The sequence below is a fragment of the Gossypium hirsutum genome, chromosome A01 (assembly GCF_007990345.1).
Source record: "Gossypium hirsutum isolate 1008001.06 chromosome A01, Gossypium_hirsutum_v2.1, whole genome shotgun sequence".
Lineage (NCBI taxonomy): Eukaryota > Viridiplantae > Streptophyta > Magnoliopsida > Malvales > Malvaceae > Gossypium > Gossypium hirsutum.
The window spans coordinates 82,602,328-82,621,414 of record NC_053424.1 but is presented as its reverse complement, the minus strand read 5'-3'; the positions used below and the strand labels follow the sequence as shown (position 1 = coordinate 82,621,414).

At 39.7% G+C, this 19,087-nt stretch overlaps 1 non-coding gene across 1 annotated transcript; it reads left to right on the top strand.

Moving 5' to 3' along the window:
• The first annotated feature begins 4,654 nt into the window (after positions 1-4,654).
• On the top strand, positions 4,655-4,760 carry LOC121206413 (small nucleolar RNA R71). Its single transcript, XR_005901464.1, has one exon. It is a non-coding gene; the product is annotated as a small nucleolar RNA R71 (small nucleolar RNA).
• Positions 4,761-19,087: the final 14,327 nt, after the last annotated feature.

The following is a 19,087-nucleotide window of genomic DNA, read 5'->3' as shown; positions in this document are numbered from 1 at the left end:
TTTCCCTTTCTATACCCTCTATTTTTCCTCCACACGGCTATATCCCAGCGTCACACGCCCGTGCTCGCCACCAACACGCCCGTGCACCGCCCTATAGCAGCCTTTGGTTCACTTTCTCAACCTTATTTTTTTCAATTTGTGTTGCGACATTAGTATTCTACATGCTTTACATAGATATTGTTACTATTACAAATATGTTTTAGACAAGTTAGGAATTTGCTTTAGAATTTTCTATATTTGAATTGTTTAAGCTACTAAATAACATATACTAGTTTTAGGCCTCTTGCTTAACTACTGATGTATCTTGGATTCTATCAATGCACATGTATTTTCAAGAACATTATGTCGTCATCGAGAGGCAAAAAGGTCGCGGTCCCATCCTCAAAGAGACGTAGGGGACCGGGTTCTTCCTCGGTACGTGCTACAGCTGAAGTTCGGCACCCGTTCCTTGAATTTTTGCAAGCTTCGCAGGAGGAGCTATTTCAGATACTACGTGCATTGACTGGGCTGCCGTCGAGCAAGTTCAACTAGCTGATGCCATCCGCGCCCTCCTGTCCACAGACCCATAGGAATGGTTCTTCGCTATTACCGAGCCCACTTATTTAGAGCTAACTTTAGAATTATGCTCTACTTTTTATTTACAGGTGGTGATTACGAATAATGACGACCCAGGCACCATTCACTTCAAATTAGGCATTCTAGTTCGCGCAATGAGTGTCCCTCATTATCCTGGAAAAGTTTCGTACTACTCTCTTCCACTTACAACCCCAGCCGCTCGAAAGCCTCAGCTCTCGCTCCTTCCTTACGCTATCTCCATGCCATATTGGCACACACATTGACCGGGAGGAGAGAGAGCACCGGCGTCTTTAACACCCACAACGCCTACTATTTATGGTGCATGGCGAATGCACACGTGACTGACTTGGCATACTTTATTGCTTTCGCCATTTGCCATCAGACCGAGCGGCATAGGAAGAGAGTGATCTCCATCGGCCCCTAAGTGACGCACCTTGCCAGACACTTCGGCCTCCTCAACACCGTGGCCTAATCATCAGCGCTTACACTGATAGGTCAGATGTCCCCACAGGGCATTACGACTATGCTACACATGAGGATGATCGAGCACCGACGTGGGACTGATCCTCTTCAGTACCGTCTCTCTCATGCCATTGACGAGGAGGATGTTGAGGACATTCCTGATGATGTTCCCCCACAGCATGAGGAGCCTTCCACCACACCACCTAGGGAACGACTGGTTCATGCGGATGCTTCATTGGCACACCTTTCCGATCGACTCGCCCACTTCAAGTAGTACTGCACTATACAGTTCGAGATGATTCATGAGCAAGATCAGCGACGGGACCGACAGATGAACAATATGCAGGCCATGATACAGCAGTTGTGCTAGTACTTTCACATCGCCACCCCAGAGTATTTGGAAAAGTTCTTCTTGGGGCCCGATGGGGAATTGCAGGAAAGGGTGGCGAATTTTCGCGGTAGGACCAGAGGAAGATGACACTCCCTTCCTTTTCTTTAAAGCAGGGACGGCAGCTTTTTAACCACGTGAAGATGATATTATATACCTATAATATAAAAAATAATAGTAGGGAAACGAATTTGAAAAGGAAAAAACCATGAATTTGAACTAACAATTTCAGCCAAAACTACTAATACTAACCAAACTCAACCAAAATAATCAATTTCATAGCATAATTTCATGACATTAGCATGGTAATAGCATGAGAATGAGCATAGTAATGGCATGGGTGTGACAATAGAATGAGGCTTTCCTAACAACCCGATTCAACATGAAATGTTATGATAAATAACCTAAGAATGCAAATTAAATGATAGAATAATGCACAAAATGAAAATATTATGAGAAAAATGAAGATTATTTTGATAATAAGCATTAGAAATAAGTAAAATAGAAGTGAAAAGAGTAAACAAACGCTAAGGGAGAGAGATTGGGCATTAAAAATGGAGTGGGAAGCGGCACATGGGCGTAGCAGAGAGACCGTATGGACTTGCAGCAACTAGGGTTAGGGTTTTTGTGGGTGAAGAAGACAATGAATAGTGCAGCCTATTTATAGATTTTGGGGCACACAGCCATGGAACACACCTGTGTTCCCTAATTTTTTCCCGTGTGATTCGCGAATTTTAAATTTGGGCGCGTCTAACGATTGGCCCATGCCGTGTTCCTGTGGCCTGTGGATGCACACGGTCGTGCGACATGGCCGTGTCTGTCTTTGTTTGCTTCTCCCACACCCGTGTATGTAGGCCCACACCCGTGTTAATTTAACAGGTTTGACCACGGGTACTTGGCACGGGCGTATCGTACGCCCGTGTTAATTTGACAGGTTCGGCCAGGGTTTCCAGGCACGGGCATGTCAAACGCCTATGTTGTTTTGGCAGGTTCACCCACGGCTATGTCGTACGGCCCTGGCGATTTATCGTAGCTCGTGTTGGGGAAATTTTTTCCCTATTTCCACATGGCCTAAGGCACGCCCGTGTGCTAGGCCGTGTCTGTATGGGAAACTTATATTCAAGAGCTCCGTTAGTAAGTTAGGTGTTTAAACACTAAAATTTAAAGAAGTTAATATAGTTAGTGCTCAGCTTGCCTCCTGAGAAGTGCTTATTTATAGTCTAAGCTCGACTTACCTCTCCATTGAATGGTCATGGTGGTTCGAGGAGTTTATACTCCTCATTCCTGCTGTGAATCTCATCAAAATAAGGTTTTAAGCGAGTATTGTTTACCTTAAAAGTGCTGAACTTGGGATGACTTGCCTCGACTGTACTGAATGGAAAAATGTTAAGTACCATAAGAGGAATTTCTTCATTCAGTTTGGCAGTGACAATGTGAGGACCTGCGGCTTCTAATAAAACTTTATCTCCAACCTTAAGTTGATTTGGAAAGGTATTGAGCTCATCCTGGCATAGTTTTGGTTTATTGTGTGTTCTCGGTTTATACGTCCACCATTCATCTAGCTCCTCAATTTGTAGCCTTCGTTCTTTATTAATAGGTCCTCTATTATTGCTTGAAAGTGGTTCATGTACTTCTTTCAAACTCATTTCCTGCAAAGTAGGTGACACTATATTGTCAGTTTTAGTAGAATGGTTTAGACGATCACCTTCAATTTCCGATGTCTTGCCAGAATTGCGAGCTTGAAGGGTGATTGTTTCATCTCCCGCACGAAGTGTGAGCTCACCTGCGCCAACATCAATAATCATTTTAGCTGTTGCTAAGCAGGGCCTTCCTAAAATCAAAGGAGTGTAGCTTTCCTCCTCTATGTCTAGAACAATGAAGTCAACGGGAAATATAAATTTATTGATTTTAACTAGCACATCTTCAATAATACCTCTAAGAAATCTTATAGTTTTATTTGCTAATTGAATGCTCATCCTAGTCTGTTTGGGTTTCCTAAGACCTAATTGTTTGATCATTTTATAGGGCATGACGTTAATACTAGCCCCTAAATCAGCTAATGCATTATTAACATCTAAACTACCAATTAAACAAGGAATTGTAAAACTCCTTGGATATTTTACTTTGTTGGGTAGCTTATTCTGTAGAATATCTGAGCAAACTGCGTTTAGCTCCACATGCGATGCATCATCCAACTTCTACTTATTTGCTAAAAGCTCCTTTAAAAATTTCATTACGTTTGGCATCTGCGATAGAGCTTCAATAAACGGTAAGTTAATATGTAATTTTTTTAAAAGTTTAAGGAATTTACCAAATTGTTCATCTGAGTGGTCTTTCCTTATCGCATTAGGGAATGGCACACGAGGTTTGTATTTTGTACTTACCAATTTCTGCTCATTGTGGTCTACCTCACCTTTACCTTTGCTTATCTCAGTTTCTTACCTTGGTTCTGGCTCAGGCTCAATGAATCCTTCTTCATCTTCAACATTGATAGTGTTGAGCTGTTCCCTTGGGTTGGGTTCAGTATTACTTGGCAAGCTACCTTGTGGCCGTTCAGAGATTAGTTTGGACAGCTGGCCTATCTGAGTTTCAAGCCCTTGGATCGATGCTTGTTGATTTTTAAGTGTTGTCTTGGTGTTCTGGAAATGAGTTTCTGACACCGAGATAAATTTAAATAGCATCTCTTCAATGTTCGGTTTCTTTTCCTGTTGATAGGGTGGTTGTTGAAAACCCATAGGATGTTGTGGCCTTTGATTTCCTTGACCGCCCCACGAGAAGTTGGGATGCTTCCTCCAACCTGTATTATAAGTGTTACTATATGGGTTATTTTGGGATCTAAAGTTATTGTTACCCATATATTGGACTTGTTCCTCCTCGATGCTAGGGTTGAAGGGTTGATATTCTGTGCATGCTCTTCCTCCATTCGAATCACACCTCATCACTGAATGTACCTGCAAAGAACCAAGTAAACCATCAATCTTTTTATTTAGAAGTTCTACCTGATTCGACAGTATAGTAACCGAATCGACGTTATAAACGCCTACTATTTTAGTTGGCTTAATCCTCATTACTTGCCACTAATAGTTATTCAGTGACATCTCTTCAATAAATTCGTAAGCTTCTTCAGGTGTTTTGTTATTGATGGTTCTCTCGATTGCTGCATCAATCATCTATTTTGTCGAGGGGTTCACACCATTGTAGAATGTTTGAACTTGCAACCATAGAGGTAATCCATGGTGAGGACACCTTCGCAGTAGGTCCTTATATCTCTCCCATGCATCGTAAAGAGTTTCTAAGTTCATCTGCACAAACGAAGAGATATCATTACGTAATTTGGCTATTTTAGCTGGCGGAAAATATTTTAATAAAAATTTTTCAGTCATTTGTTTCCAATTAGTAATTGACCCTAGTGGTAACAAGTTCAACCACTGTTTAGCTTTGTTCCTCAATGAAAAAGGGAATAACCAGAGACAAATGGAATCGTCAGAAACGCCATTAGTTTTAAATGTATTACAGAATTCTAGGAAATTTGCCAAGTGAGTGTTTGGATCATCATCCTACAAAGCATCAAACTGAACAAATTGTTGTATCATTTGAATAGTGTTAGGTTTTAGTTCAAAATTTTTTGCAAGAATAGCAGACCTAGCTATACTTGACTCAGTTCCTGTTAAGGTAGGTTTAGCATAATCATACATAGTACGAGGAGCAGGATTTTGATTTGCTAGGTCAGCGGGTATCGTAGGAGGTAGCTGATTGTCTTGATTTTCAGTCATCTCCTCGGTTGGGGTTTGAATATCGTCCTCTTACTTGTTCTCTGTGTATCGTAAGCTTCGCCTTATTTCTCTTTGGTTTCTGTGAACTGTGCAATCGATTTCTTCGTCAAAAAGTAGTGGTCCTGATAGGTTTCTTCTAGTCATAAACTATAAAAACCTGCCGAGAGAAAGTCAAAGTAAATTAATAAATAATAATAATAATAAAATAAAATTAACTTTCAAGAAAAATAAATGGCTAAAGTAATAAAAATTGAGTGTTCCTAATATCTTAGTTTCTCGGCAACGGCTCCAAAAACTTGATCGTGATATTCGTGTGATAAGTTTTACAAATTTATAATGAATCATTCTTGAAACTAACTACTATCATGATGAAGGCAAGTGTACCTATCGAGCAATAGTATAGTTTTAGCAAGACCGGATTGTCGAACCCAAAGGAACTAAAAGTACTAGTAATGACTGTCTTTTTATTATCTAGCCTAAGAATAATGGGGTTTGTTTTAACTAACAAATTAACTAAACTAAGAAATCACAGAAAATAGAATTGGGGAATGACTTTTGGAAAACTTGATTGATTGAGACAGTACCTAAGGAAAAATCCACCTAGACTTCACTTGTTATTTGACTCTGAATCGGACGATTTATTCATTTGACTTGTCCATAGAAATCCCTAAGTTATATTATTATCCCTCTCGAAACTAACAACGTCTAACCTTAAGTTGAATAATTGAAATCTCTTTCTAATTAACTCCCCAGGGTTGCATTAACTCGATCTATAGATCCGCTTATCAGGTTTCACCCTAATCTGGTAAAATCTTGTCACCCTATCTCTAGGCGCGCAACCAACTCCGCTTAATTATGACAAATGTATTCTTAGACAGGGTCTATTCCTCCTCTAAATAAGAGCTTAACTTGAATCAATATCCTAGAATATCAAGAAAAGAATTAAGAACACATAATTAAGAACAAGTCAAATATTTATCATACAATTCAGAAAATAATAACAAGATTCGTCTTAGGTTTCATTCCCCTTAAGTATTTAAGGGATTTAGTTCATAACTAAAAAGGAAAACATCTCAGAAGAATAATGAATACAAAACATAAAGAAAACCCAAAACTCCTGAAGGGAAATTGAGGGGAGATCTTCAGTCTTGATGATGAATCTGGCTTCTGAGATGGATCAATCGGCTTTCCTTGAGCAGTTCCCTGCCTCCTTCTCTCTGTATGTGTCTTCCTCCTCCTCTAGGGTGTATTTATAGGCTTTGGAATGCCTAAGAACCCTCAAAATTGGCCTTTTCCGAATTGAACTAAACTTGGGCTAGGCAGGGACACGACCGTGTGACACGCCCGTGTACGATTACTTTAGGTCGTGCTCGAACCTGTTAGAATGGCACGGGCATGTGTTCTACCCGTGTGAGTCGTGTTTTGATTTTTCCAAATTGACACAGCCGTGTAGTCTGCCCGTGTGAGGAAGTCCAGGCCGTGTTGATTTTGTACGTTGACCCATTTTCTCCGTTTTTGGCCCATTTCTCGTTCCTTTCACTCTCCTATGCTCGCCTAAGTATAAAACATGAAATTAAGGCATTAGGAGCATCGAATTCACCAAATCTAAGGAGAAATCATCCATAAAATGCGTTAAGCATGGGGTAAAAATATGTATAAATAACGGTTTATCAGCTTACTCTATGTGTTATGTTTTCTCTATTTTATAGATTTTGGAGTCAAGCTACAAGCTCGGGGATTGTTAGCCAAGTTCATCACACTATCTACTGCTGTGGTATTTTAATAGTCGAACTTAAATTATGGCATGTATAAGCTGGGACATACTTTTGAAATGTTGATTTTGGTTATGTATTTAAAGCTATGCAAAAATGGCTTGCTATTTATGTTTAGATTTGATTTTATGTGTGCTTAGTTATAATGATTTGTGATCTTGGTTTTGATAAATTTGGTGATGCTTGATTGTGGGTTGGTTCGTGGTAAGTGTTTTATGTATTGAAAATGGCTTTAGTCTTAGGTTTGAATTCGGTTTTAGTTGAATCATGGTTAAGGTTTATTGGGTTATTAAGCTGTGTGACATGGTTGATCAAAATCTTTGTGTTATTTTGAAGGTGTATCTAAGTATATGAAGCTTGTGAAGATACTTATGTTTCGGCTATATGTTTATAATAGATGTTAATTAAGCTAGGATTGGCCATGTGTTTGTTATGTGAAAAGTAAGACTTATGCTTGAAATAAATTGGTGTTCACTTATAATTTATACTAGGTCATGTGTATATGATATTCGGTCAAAATATTTTAGTTGAATTTTTGTATGCTTTACTTGTGTATAAAGGTGTTTATATTATGGATGTTATGTTTATATATAAATGGATTGTGTTTTACAATTATAGTAATAATTACTCTTAGTTGGTAAGTATTTTTATTCAAACATATTTGAGTATGGTTGCATGTTTAGTCATGGTTATTATAATTATGCTATTAAAATTGAGTCTTAAATGTCAAGGAGTGAACCAAAGCTTTAGATGACCGAATGTTGATAGTTATTTGGCTTTTGAGTATGTAATCTCAAACGTTTTGATTGGCATAAATAATTAGCGTACATTTTGGATAGTATGTGTACTCATAAAATGATTAAATTTACTAAGGTTAATTGAGCATGTTTAAATGACCTAGAGTAAATATGTATAGACTTTTTTAGTTAATTTTTTTAAAAGAAGTATTTAGTAGTATTTGGTTAAAGCCATAAAGATGATTAGCTTATATGTTTAAGTGTAAAGCATGCAAATTCAAAATTAACCTTAACCCTAGTTGCACATGTAAATAGTTTTTATTCATGTGTATTATGTCTTACTAAATTATAAGAACATGTATGTGATATTTAGTGATTTAAGCACAATTTCGTAAGTGACTTAATAATATGTTAAAAGATGTACTCAATGGTTAATTTCTTATATACGTATATACATATATGCATTATACGCAGTGAGTTTTAAGTTGAAATTTTGACATGATATATGGTTACAATGAGCAAAACAGAATATGTTCTAAAGTGTTAGTTAACTATATTTTATTTATTAATCAGTTTGACTTGGGTGAAAATTTATTAATGTTCGGATTTGTGCTTTTAATTTGGTAATGCCTCGTAACCCTAGTCTGGCGGCGGATACGAGTTAGGGGTGTTACAATATCGCTTTAGGAAAAACACTTCAATGTGACATCGCCAGATTTGGCCATAACGTCCAAGCCAAGTTTAGGGTGTTAAAGATTTCTAGATCAGAAAATGAAAAAAAATTTAGAGCTCAAACAGAGAAGTATGGCAGTATATAAATATGAATGAAAATTCATTAGATTGAGCAAATATGCCAAAGAATGGGTTTCGGCTAAGGCTGATATGTGTAAACATTTCGAAGAGGGTTTAAATGAAGATATTAAGTTATTGGTTGGAATTCTAGAATTAAGGGAATTTAGGGTATTGGTTGATCGAGCACACAAAACCGAGGATATAAGTAAGGAAAAGAAGCAAGCAGAGAAAGAAGCTCAAATTTCTGGTAAGAGATTTATGAGGAAGTCAAAATCATCTACTTTAAAGAAATCAAAGAAGTACCATGATCATTTTACTGCATTTGTGGGGTATTCTAGAAAAGAACGAGGCTCTCAACGCTCTAATATGAGATCTCCGTCTCCATCCATTACAAGTGTAGGGAGTGTTGGAAGTCCTAAACCAAGCTGCAAACATTGCAATAAATTGCATTTCGGTGAATGCCGCATAAGATGTGGAGCTTGTTTTAGATATGGTTCCTTTAACCACTATCTTAGAAACTACCCATAAAAGCCTATAAAAGATATTGTTTAGAAGTCTAGGCTGAGCGATCCTGTCTCGAGAGGTAGACCATCTTGACACCCCGGCAATGTTAGCGGTAGCCAAGGTATGACAAAAGATTCAACAGACAAATCTGAAGCCAGAGCACCGATAATGACATATGCCATACGTGCAAGAGAGGATACTTCTGCACTTGATGTTATTACTAGTACATTTTCTCTTCTTGACAATGATATTACTGCTTTGATTGATCCTAGTTCGACACATTCATACATATGCACGAATTTAGTGTCTATTAAAAATTTACCTGTTGAATTCACTGAATTTGTGGTTAAAGTTTCAAACCCCCTAGGCCAGTATGTTATGGTTGATAAAGTTTGTAAAAATTGTCCATTGATGGTAAAGAGTTATTGTTTCTCATCTGATTTGATGCTACTGCCCTTTGATGAATTTAATGTGATTTTGGGAATGGATTGGCTAACTCAACATGATGCAGCGGTGAATTGTAAACAGAAATACATTGTGTTGAAATGTCAGAATGGTGAATTACTCAATGTTGAATCTGATAAACTGGATGAGCTATTTAATGTGATTTCTACTATATCAGCATATAAATATATCATAAAAGGGTACAATGCTTACCTTGTTTATGTGTTAGACACTAAAGTATCTCAGTCGAAGATTCAGTCAATATTGGTTGTTTGTGAATTTCCTGATGTATTTTTGGATGAATTACCCGTATTACCACCTATCAGAGAAATGGAATTTTTTATAGATCTTATTCTAGGAACAACTCCTATATCTATATCACCTTATCGAATGGCTCCAACAGAATTAAAAGAATTGAAAGCAAAATTACAAGAATTGACAGATAGAGGTTTTGCTCGACCAAGTCAATCACTTAGGGTGCACCGATTATGTTTGTAAAGAAGAAAGATGGACTGTTGAGGCTATGTATTGGTTACAGACAGCTCAACAAGGTTACAATTAAGAACAAGTGTCCATTGCCTCGAATTCATGACCTGTTTGATCAATTGAAAGGTGCCACTATATTTTTTTTAAAATAAATCTCTGTTCTAGATACTATTAACTACGGGTAAAAGATTCTGATGTGCCAAAGACAATTTTTCAGAACTAGGTACTAACACTATGAATTTCTTGTGATGCCCTTCTGGTTGACAAATGCACCTGCAGTATTCATGGATTTAATGAATAGAATTCTCATACCATATTTAGACAGGTTTGTAGTGGTATTTATTGATGATATTCTAGTTTATTTCCGAGAAGAAAATGAACATGCTGATCATCTGAGAATTGTATTGCAAACTCTGTGTGAGAAACAATTTATGCCAAATTCAATAAATGTGAATTTTGGCTACGGGAAGTTTTTTTCTCGGACATATAGTATCTGTAGAGGGTATCAGAGTAGATCCGAATAAAATTTCTGCTATTATTAATTGGAAACAACCAAAGAATGTGTCTAAAGTTAGAAGTTTTCTAGGACTAGCTGGATATTATCGAAGGTTTGTTAAAGGGTTCTCAATGATAGCTTCTCCGATGACTCGATTGTTGCAGAAAGAAGTGAAATTTGAGTGGTCTAATAAATGCTAGTAGAGTTTTGACAGATTGAAAGCCTTGTTGACTGAAGTACATGTGTTAGTTCAACCTGAATCAGGTAAAGAATTTGTAATTTATAGTGATGCATCGTTGAATTATTGAGGCTGTATTTTGATGCAAGAAGGAAAAGTAATTGAATATGCCTCTAGATATTTAAAGTCGCATGAAAAGAACTACCTGATACATGATCTTGAATTGGTAGCCATTGTGTTGCATTAAAAATCTAGCGGTATTGTAACACCCTGATTTTTGAGATTTTCGTAATTTTCGAGAATTTGGTAAAATTTTTAAAAATTTGGTATTTGGTTGTGAAATTCATAATTGGAGTATGTAAATGGGCTTATGGAGGGCCCATGTGTTGGCCAAAACCCGGTGGAGTTTTTAAATTTTGGACTTAAGAAATTAGGGGCATTGGTTAGGTATATTAAAAGATGTGGGTAAAATGTAACACAAGAGAGCCCCTGGCAAAGTGGATAAGTGACGCCACTAAGGAGCTAAAAAGGGTGGCGTGTAAGTGGTTGGGGGAAACCAAGGTTCGATCCATTAAGCTGGCAATTGTGTTGTTATTTTTATGTCTTGGGCAGGCAGGAGTTGGAAGTCGAATGGAACTCTATTGGAGAGAGTTTGAATTAGTCGAATGCATGGATTAAAGAGTGATAAGGGGAGAGATTTTAGGGATTTGAAGGGAGGCTTAGAGTTAGCCGAATAGTGGGAGTTAGGGAGGAGAAATTGGCTTAGGGGTTCTAGGGTGGGTATTTCGGCATTAGGGGCTTAGGTTGTGTTGTTTCCTTTGTTTAAACATCAAAGAGTGATTCTTTTTCTCCCCTTCTTCTTCTCTAGCCGACATTATCACTCTTTCCATCCATCTTTCTTTCTTTTCTTTTCCAAAACCAATCTACTATTCCCTTTTCTTCTCTTCACCCTTGCTGAATAGCCACAAGAGTCGAAACCTATGAAGATTGATTGTGCCGATTTCTTTTAGACCAGCCACCTTGGTGACCAAATCCTTCAAACTCTAAAAGTCTCTGACGACAACACCAATACAAGCCACCACACTATATCTTTTCCTTGGTCCTAAAAGCCGAAATACCTTAGTTCTAGGGGAATAGTCAAACCTATGGACCTCTAGGATTCGAAGGCTGCTAGGTGGTTGAAGGCTAAGTTTACTTTGGATCTAAGTGGTGCAGAAAGGAAGATTGTGGTAAGTACTCGTTTTCCAAGTTAGTTCAGTGGTATAAATATTGAGAAAAGCCAAAACCCCTTATGGTTTACGGAGGTTGTCATTTTGAGGCATAGGCCTTATGAGGCCTTTTCTTTTGACTTGTATGGTTTGTGTAGTGAAATAGATAACTTTGGAGGAGCAGCAAGGCTTGGAGTATCAGTTTTGGATAAGCTTGAATCGAATCGTCGGACCCTGTGAAGGTAAGGGATCTATGGCTATTAGGGATTCTTTAGCCGAATATTGTAAGGTGGACTTCAGGTTTGATTGCTTGAACTGTAAACTAAGAATGGTGGTGATTAATTGTAGGTTGTCGTGGAAGACTTTGTTAGCAAATGTCACGAAACAGGTGTGTAACAACCCTCGTAGTAACTTAGGCTAATATTCGCTGAAAAGCCGAAATGCTAAAATTCTGACATTTCGGGAACTTGAGATTTTTCATGTGGTTTTAGATGCGATAGATACGATATGGTCGGTGGTTGGATCAATGGAACAGGTAAGAGCACAATTTTGTGCACGTTGGTAAGTTGGGCCTCAACGGGCTGGAATTGGGCTCAATGGGCTTTCGGGCCCATTTGGGTAAAATTGATAGACAATGGACTTTGGAGAAGTTGCATGTTAACACTGTTAGTAATGTTGTAAAATTTGGATTATGTGGGCTTAATGGGTTAAATCGGCATTCGTAGGGGCCATTAGGGGTTTTGGGCCCAAAAGCCCGAATTTGATAAAGTGCGTTAAAATCATTGTTTAAACATTTGGAAATATTGATAATTGTTAATGAACGTGGAAAACCCATAATATTTGGTAAATTTACAAAAGTATCCTTAAAATACGAAAAATGACTATTTTGGCCCTAGGGAAAAATGACCATTATACCCCTAGGGTTTAATTTAGAATATGATGCATGAGATTTTGATATACATGATATGACATGATATGACATGATATGCACATGATATGTTAAGAGATGCACATGATATGTTATGGGTTGGGCTTGATTTAAATGGAGGAAGTGCAAAAAGTGCTTTACCCCAGTTTACCGAAAAGGGCTTTGCCCCAGTTAATCAAAAAGGGCTTTGCCCTAGTTATTAAAAGAGGCTAGGCCTCTAGCTATATGATAAAGCAGCTATGCTGCCAGTGGAGAGTTTGGTTGGGTGGGTTGAGTTATTCCCCACATGGAGAGCTTGGTTGGTATGGGTGGAGAGTAGCGGATGGTGGGTTGAGTAGTCTCCCCAAATGGGCTTGCTTACATTCATGGATATTACATGTGATATTGAAATGGGCCTATGGGCCATACCGCTTACAGTAAAGGCTTCGGCCCAGTGATATGATTCACGATAAGGCTTCGACCCAGTATGCTAATATTGGATGGGCTCCGAAAGGGGCTTTTGCACACTGAGTTCCCAAACTCACCCCCTTTTCCTTAACCTTGCAGGTGAGCCTTGATGGGGAGACTTGGAGCTGGAGGGGATTCAAAGTGGCCATGGTGATCGCTTTTGAACTTCTTAAATCAATGACCGGTTTTTATTTTAGTTTATCTTAACTGTTAATATTATCTGTTTTTGGGTTGTAATAAGGCTGTTTTAACTATTTTCTGGAATTATTTTATTCTTCTTAATAACTCTTAATTTTTCTGCTAATAATTCAAAATGGTCTAGACTTAGGGCGCGTTTTCAAAATGATACTCGTTTTCAAAATAACGTAGCGATACAATTAATCGGTTTATCAAAAATATCTACTAAAATAAATTTCAACTCGTCTACCAAAGTGTGGCAATGGTTGTGGGCATGTCTAGGATTGGATACATTGAAGAGCTTGGTACTTAAGCAGGCTTCATGACTCAACTCCTCTGTATCGGATACCAACCTGATGCACAGTTTCCATTCACTTTGATCATATAGCAAAGACTATCTTTTAAAACACTAGGAAGAACGTTGAAAGAGGCTTAGGTTTTTTTTAAAACTTCAATGTGACACATCGGATCCGGCCATAATGTCAGGGCTGGGTCTGGGGTGTTACATTTAGTGGTATCAGAGCCAGGTTGCAACAACTCAGTTGTGAGTTTCTAAACGGGTTTAAAATCAAGAATTTCAAAACAAGGGTATTTTAAATCAATTTTTAAAGATTTTCTATTTTTTGTGACCAAATACATGTTTTTGTTTTAAATTGTTTGGAGAAAGAAGTGGCACACTGAATCCCCGACACCAAGTCTGTAAGTATACTTTCTTTTACGTCGTGTGATATTGATATGAGGCTGTGGATAGAACTAAGACCCTACTATGATACTTTAGATAGGGTAGAGCTGTAAAATAATAAGATTGAGACTGTAGCTAGGCTACGACATGCGAGAACAATCCCTGAACTACTATATTTCCATAAAACATCATGAAATAAACAACTAAAATATTAAACTAATGTCATAAAATTCGTAACCAGATAATTCGATATGAGTACAAGGGGAACTCATGGACGAGGCCGCAGACGTGGTCGCGGAAGGGTGCAAGCTGAATCTTCATCCTCAGGACATAGGCCAGCTGAGGAGGCATTTGTGCCACAGGCAACTGAGACTGGGTCACATGATCGGGCTGCGGGGGACGATGCTTTATCCGAAGCGATGTTAAGGGTTTTGAAAAGGGTTGCTGGAGTGAGCACCGAGACAGTGAATAGGGGATCCATCTCTGAGTGACTCCAGGCTAATGGAGCAAAGGTTTTTAGGGGCGTATTTGGAATAGCCCCACACGTGGCTGAATATTGGCTAGAGGCAACAGAGCAGATTATGGACGACCTAGATTGCTCTGTGGAGCAAAAGCTGAAGGGGGGCGTGCCGTTGCTACGAGATGAAGCATACCGGTGGTGGATCACTGTAAGGGAGAGCACCCCGATCGAACGAGTGACCTGGGAATTGTTCAATACTGCTTTTAAGGGGAGGTATGTTGGAGCTAGTTATGTGGATGCCCATTGAAAGGAATTTTTGAATCTGTTTCAGGGTAATAAGACTGTTGCGGAGTATGAGGTAGAATTCTTGAGGCTGAGTCGATATGCTAGCGGGATAGTTGCGACCGAATATGAGCACAGTGTTCGATACGAGGATGGCCTCCGCGATGAACTTAGGGTGCTGATAGCTCCACAGAGGGAGCGTGATTTCGCTGTGTTGGTAGAGAAGGATAAGAGGAAGTAAAACGAACTGAGCAGCAGAATCATGAGAGGGATCGACCTAGATTTAAGAGGGATTCTGGACCCACGAGTGCTGCAAATAGAAATGCTAAAAGAGCTAGAATGGAGGAACCGGTTCGAGCAGTTCCAGTGAATACCTTTAGACCGCAGGTTTGCAGGGATTGTGGCAGAGTGCATATGGGGGAGTGCTGGAAACGAACTGGAGCATGTTTTCGATATGGGTCAAAGGAACATAAGTTCAAAAAGTGTCCTCGGAGAGCAGTTCAGGATCAAGTTGCAGAGCAAAGAGGTGTCCAACAACTGCGAGGAGGACCGTAACCACAGAGAGGACGTGGGCAAAGTAGAGGTGGCAATGGTGATGGATGTGGATGTGGGGCACCTGGCAGGGGTGCTGGACTTGCGGAAGCTCGACAGCCAGCATTGGTTTATGCTGTACGACATCGTGAAGAGGGTGATGCTTCTGATGTTATAACCGGTACGTTCTTCATTCATAGCACGCCTTACACTACTTTGATTGATGTCGGTTCCACTCATTCGTATATTGCTTATAATGTATCTGGGGAATTGGGTATGCTTCCTGAGGAGACTGTGAGTGGGGTATCAGTGATAAGTCTTTTAGGACACTCGGTTAAGGTAGATAAACTCTTTAAGGAGGTGCCTTTAGATACACAAAATAAGATATTTGTTGGAGATTTGATGGAGCTGCCATTTGGGGAATTTGATCTTATTTTGGGAATGGACTAGCTAACTAAGCATAGGGCGACGTTGGATTGTACTGTTAAGAGGATGGTGCTAAGAACTGCCAAGGATGAAGAGATAATGGTCATAGGGGCACGAAGGAACTATTTGTCCAATGTTGTCTCGACTTTAAGGGCTGAGAAGTTGATTCGAAATGGTTGTGAGGCGTTTTTAGCATTTGTGAGTCAAGCTGAACCTGAGGGGATGACTGTGGAGTCGGTTAGGACCATCAAAGAATTTCAAGATGTATTTTTGAAGGAACTTCCTGGACTACCTCCGAACAGAGAAGTCGAGTTTCGAATCGAGTTGTTACTTGGAACAGCTCCAGTATCCATTGCACCTTATCGAATGGCACCAAAGGAATTGGTGGAACTGAAAGCTCTGATTCAAGAACTGTTGGATAGAGGGTTTATAAGACCAAGTTTTTCTCCGTGGGGCGCACCAGTGCTGTTCATAAAGAAGAAAGATGGGACCATGAGGATGTGTATTGGTTATCGGCAGTTGAACAAATTGACGATCAAGAACAAGTATCCGTTGCCAAGAATCGACGATCCGTTCGACCAACTGAGAGGAGCTTCAGTATTTTCTAAGATTGACCTTCGGTCAGGATATCAAAAGTTGAGAGTCAAAGAAGAAGATATTCATAAGACGACATTCAGAACTCGATATGGTCATTACGAGTTTCTAGTTATGCCCTTTGGGTTGACTAATGCACCGACAGCATTCATGGATTTGATGAATCGGGTATTTCAGCCGTACTTGGATCAGTTCGTAGTCATTTTTATCGATGATATCTTATTGTACTCAGAAACGAAAGAGAAGCATAATGAGCATCTTCGTATTGTGCTGCAAGTGCTGAGGGAAAAGAAACTCTATGCAAAGTTTAGTAAGTACAAGGTTTGGTTGAATGAAGTAACTTTATTGGGGCATGTTGTGTCTGCTGAGAGGATCAAGGTAGACCCTCGAAAGATTGAGGCAATTCTGGAGTCGAAGCTACCGAGGTCAGTAACGGAAATCCAGAGTTTTTTAGGGTTGGCAGGTTATTACCGAAGATTTGTGGAAGGATTTTCTATGTTGGCAGTGCTGTTAATGAAATTTATAAGGAAGAGAGCACCGTTTGTTTAGGCAAATAAGCAGCAAGAGGCTTTTGAGAAGTTAAAGAAGGTTTTGACTGAGGCACCAGTGTTGATTCAGCCAGAGTTTGGTAAGGATTTCACTGTGTACAGTGACGCGTCACATGTAGGTTTGGGCTGTGTGTTGATGCAAGAGGGTAAAGTGGTCACTTATGCTTCACGACAGCTTAAGCCTCATGAGGTAAACTATGCTACTCATGACTTGGAGTTGGCAGCAGTGATCTTTGCGCTTAGGATATGGAGGCACTACTTGTATGGGGAGAGATGTGTTATCTATACGGACCATAAAAGTCTTAAGTACTTGCTGACTCAAAAGGAGCTGAATCTTAGACAGCGAAGGTGGATAGAGTTGTTAAAGGACTATGACTGTTCGATTGAGTACCATCCTGGTAAGGCAAATGTCGTGGCTGATGTGCTAAGTCAAAGTACTATGGCGGAATTGAGGGCAATGTTTGCTCGTTTAAGCTTGTTTGACGATGGAAGCTTATTGGCAGAATTACAAGTGAGACTGACTTGGGTGGAGCAGATTAAGAATCAGCAGTTGGTGGATGGGTTGTTGGTTTCTCGGTTTCAGCAAGCTGAGAAGGGGGAGAATCCAGACTTTGGATTAAATGGTGATGGGGTTCTTTGTTTCTAGGGAAGAATTTGTATGCCAAAGGACTCTGATTTGAGATTGATGATTTTGAGGGAGGCACATGGTGGACCTTGTGCTATGCATCTAGGAGGGAGTAAGATGTATCGAGACTTGCGAAAGCTATATTGGTGGCCTGGGCTTAAGCGAGAAGTGGCTGAATTTGTGGAAAAATGTTTGACGTGTCAACAAGTAAAGGCCGAGCATTAGCTGCCTTCAGGATTGTTACAGCCAGTGAAGATACCACTTTGGAAATAGGAAAGGGTGACCATGGATTTTGTGAGTGGTCTGCCATTGACACCTTCCAAGAAGGACTCAGTTTGGGTGATTGTGGATAGGCTAACGGAATCTGCCCATTTCATGCCTATTTGAGTCGATTACTCACTTCAGAGGTTGGCCAAGTTGTATGTGGCAGAGATAGTGCGGTTGCATGGTGTGCCAGTATCGATAATTTCTGACCGAGACCAAAGGTTTACATCTCGGTTTTGGCAGAAGTTGCATGAGGCGTTTGGAACGCGATTGGATTTTAGTACGGCTTTTCACCCTCAATCGGATGGGCAGTCAGAGAGAGTCATTCAGATTCTAGAAGACATGTTGAGGGGTTGTGTTATTGATTTTAGGGGCAGTTGGGAGGATTACTTGCCATTGGTGGAGTTCGCGTATAACAACAGTTACCAAGCAAGTATTCAAATGGCTCTTTACGAGGCACTGTATGGGCGAAGGTGCCGTTCGCCTACTTGTTGGGTAGAGTTGGGGGAAAGGCAAGTACTTGGACCGGAGCTAGTAACGAATACTGAAGACAAAGTTAAGGTGATCAGGAATCGGTTAAAGGAGGCAGCGGATCGAAAAAAGTCTTATGCTGATCTGAAGCGTAAGGATATTGAGTATGCTGTAAGGGACATGGTATTTTTGAAGGTTTCGCCGTGGAAGAAGATTTTGAGGTTTGGTAAGAAGGGCAAGTTGAGTCCACAGTTCATTGGGCCTTATCGGATCCTTAAGCGGATAGGGTCGGTGGCTTATCAGCTGAAGTTACCTCCAGAGCTGGATCGTATTCACGATGTCTTTCATGTGTCCATGCTAAGGCGCTATTGTTCTGACCCTACTCATATCGTGCCAGTCGCAGAAATTGAGGTACAGTCAGATTTGACCTTCTAAGAAGAACCTGTGCAGATACTTGATCATGATGTCAAGGTATTGAGAAGAAAGTCAGTCCCACTGGTGAAGGTAATTTGGAGAAACCATGGCAAAGAAGAAGCTACTTGGGAGACAAAAGAGGCGATGCGTCAACAATACCCTCAACTGTTTGGGTCAGGTAAAATTTTGAGGCCGAAATTTCTTTAAGGAGGGTAGAGTTGTAACACCCTGATTTTTGGGATTTTTGTAATTTTCGAGAATTTGGTAAAATTTTTAAAAATTTGGTATTTGGTTGTGAAATTCATAATTGGAGTATGTAAATCGGCCTGTGGAGGGCCCATGTGTTGGCCAAAACCCGGTGGAGTTTTTGAATTTTGGACTTAAGGAGTTAGGGGCATTGGTTAGGTGGCCTTATTAAAAGA